The sequence below is a fragment of the Muntiacus reevesi genome, chromosome 6 (assembly GCF_963930625.1).
Source record: "Muntiacus reevesi chromosome 6, mMunRee1.1, whole genome shotgun sequence".
Classification (NCBI taxonomy): Eukaryota; Metazoa; Chordata; class Mammalia; order Artiodactyla; family Cervidae; genus Muntiacus; species Muntiacus reevesi.
Window position 1 is genome coordinate 34,444,975 of NC_089254.1, and position 3,323 is coordinate 34,448,297.

A 3,323-nucleotide genomic window follows, 5' to 3' on the forward strand; every position below is an offset into this window, starting at 1 on the left:
AAAGACAAGCTAAGAAAAAGATACCATGTGTCCTGTTGCCAACATTAAAATTATTTTAAAAATTATAAAAGTTCTAGAAGATGGGGATTTTCTAGTTCTGAGGCAAGCATCCCTGACCTTGTGCTCTGCAATGCCTTCAGTATTTACAGTGAGAGTGACTAGGACTTCCAGATCTTGAGTGTTTCTGCCTGCACATGCCTAGTTTGGTCTGCAAAATTAGACAGGAGCACAAATACCATCACAGAACTATATAAAGAAATATGTTTTAGAATTTGAAGATTTATAAAAATTGAATCAACAGGAAAATATATTGCACACTTGCTAAGAAAAAGCAAAGAAAGATCGCTTCTCGGCCTTTTGGCTAAGATCAAGTGTAGAAAAAGGAAAGATGCCATACATAAATGAAAACTTTCCATTTGTTAAAGTGTGTGATTGACATAATTTATTTTTAATTATGCCAAATTTTAAAAGACCTATAAATTTATAATTTATACCCAACATTGTGGCTTCTTAAAGAAAACCCCTTCAACTTCCTCCACAAATAAAACACATGTTTTCTTTTTCCCATGGATCATCCTTGAGATATCTACTCTCTCTGTAATCTTGTGCTTGACACTCTGAATAAACCCTGGCAGAATTTTCACAAGCTTTTAGTCTACACTTTGTGAAATACTTATCTGACCTGTAAGGCTGACAGAACATAAACAGGAAAAATAAGCACTAAATGTTTGTTATACATTGGGCTAATACTAGTGAATTAAAATTTTGTTTAAATGTAAATGTTTCTTTTGGTTACATGTATTAAAAAGTCATTTTACCACCCATATACTTATAGATAAATTTATAGATTTAGCTATAGTCATGAGTACGGATATAGATTTCCTTAACTCTTCCTCTCATGGGAACTAATTTAATGCAGAAGAGTTACCATCTTTTAAAAAAGTTGACTGTATTTTATTGAATACGTACATTAGTATGATTATGTATTGAACATTATAGCAATCCTGAGAGGTGAGATGGCAGTTATGTAAAAGGTATAATTGCTGTGGTTTCTTGATTGATATAAAGCAGCAGTGTGCTCAAAGTAGCATTAAAGCTAGAGATGTTAGTGTGCGAAGTCCTCACAGACAAGGCCAAAAACATATAACCTTGCTTTCATAGACATTGTTAGTTTAAAGGGCTCTGGATATCTGTGAAAAGAGGAGCTTTCCTGTTAAGAAAAGATCACAGTATTCAGTTTAAGGAATGACTTTGAGAGTAATAAGCAGTGTCAGTGCTCCATCACTGTACCCATTACAGTGTCTGGTGCATGCATGCCCGCTCAGTCACTAAGTCATGTTCGGTCATTGCAACCCTGTGGACGGTAGCCCTCCAGACTCCTCTGTCCATGGGATTCTCCAGGCACAGATGCTGGAGTGGGCTGCCATGTCCTCCTCCGTGGGATCGTCCCAATCCAGGGACTGAAACTGTGTCTCGTATGTCTCCTGCATTGGCAAGCAGGATCTTTACTACTAACCACCTGGGAAACCCACAGTGCCTAGTACAGATTATTAAGCAAACATGAGTATTATTATGGTGGAGAGAGTTATATTTTATTTATATTGTTCTCCCATAAAGCTCTGAAAGGTTTATAAGTTTCAGTCATTCTCATGTCATCTTATTCATTCATTCAAGTTTATTCATAAACTTGTTAACTCAACATGTATTTATTGACTAACAACTAAATATTAGGACCCATCCTACTTGTAAGTATGATGAGATATAGAATTTCTTTGAACAAAATTTAGGCAGATGATGACATAGATCATCAAGCACTCTTGCTGTTACTGGTATCCTCAGTGGCCCCTGCCCTAGATCACTGCCTTTCCACCAGAAAGAGCAGGAGGCCTTGCCCTAGATTTATGGCACAGCATACTTCTAACTGTTCTGCTTCCTATTTTACTGGGCTACTCTCCCAGTTCTTTGGCTTACATCTTTTTTTAATGTCTTCTTCTAATTAAACTAATTTATAGCATCTGCATCTCTCCTGAGTAACATTTGATCTTAGCAAGGAAAGATTCTACTTCTTTCTCAGTACCATAAATATTCCTGTTTTCTTTTCTAAAATAAGTACCTAGGATTTATTGTAAGATAATTAAATAATAGTCTATTTCCATTCTCTTTTTTCTCAACAGCATATTCAGGTCACACTTTCCCCAGACCTTTCACCAGATGCTTCCCCACCCCTCCCAACAACATACATACACAGATACATATATATACATATACATATATATATATAACTTAAATATATTTCACCTGAGACAACAGTCTTGAAAGGCTTTAGAGAAACAATTTCTGTTCTCAGAATGAATGAGGTAGTATAGAAAATTTACTCATCTTCTTGGAGGTAATTTATCCTGGTGTTGGTAGCCAGATGAAGGAGATAAGAAATAAGCTGATTCAAAAAATTATACAAGTTACATAGAATTATTTGGAATATAGCATTCTGTATAACCTATCTTCTGTGGTATAAACTGAGTACAAAAAGTTGTTGATAATCATCACTGATTACTTAAAAATACAATATAGATTTTTAGGTGTTCAAATGCTTTATTTTAATCTTCTTAGAGAAACTAATTTTTATGAAATGTGTAGAATTCGAATATCGTGATATTGAAGTTATTTAAACATACTGGTTTCTAAAATGTCAGATCATCATAAGATACCCTGTTTCTTTGCCAGAACTTTATTTTCTTGGTCATAAAAACCAATTTTGTGCAACAAGGGAAATATAACAGATGGCAAAGCCACAGCTCAGAAAAGAAAAAAAAAATCATCCCTTCTAGGTTAGATAATCCCCAGAGTTTTGCCTTTGGAGTAAGTCTAGTTTCCTGTAGCAATACCTTAAAGAGAAGAATGAGGTTTTGTGGTTGGAATTTATGACTGGAAGTGAGGAATCCTAGTTTGTAATTTTGGTTGCACCATTTATTCATTGTCTCTTGGAATAGTAAAGTAGCACTGATTAATAAATAATATTGACAGACTGTTTCTAGGGCTCTGTAAAACCACACAAGGCAAATATTCATTGTCACCAGAAGTATTTAAAATATTGCTATTCAAATATCAGGTGGTAAGAAAAATGAAGCAGGAGAGATTATTTTTACCAGCCTCAAAATATGTAAAATCCTACAGAAACTGAGTAGATTCTTGTTTTGGGTTTTTTTTTTTTTTTTTTTTAAGAATTCTGTTGAAAAGGGTAGAATTATCTTCTCAAAATACAGAATATTTTTAGATTTCAATGTCACATTTTCTCTTTCCTCTGAACTCTTACACAGTGAAAA

General features: G+C 34.3%; 1 pseudogene; it reads left to right on the plus strand.

The window, feature by feature from the left end:
• Positions 1–341: 341 nt before the first annotated feature.
• LOC136171326 (U2 spliceosomal RNA) lies at positions 342–478 on the plus strand (annotated as a pseudogene).
• The last annotated feature ends 2,845 nt before the right edge of the window (positions 479–3,323 follow it).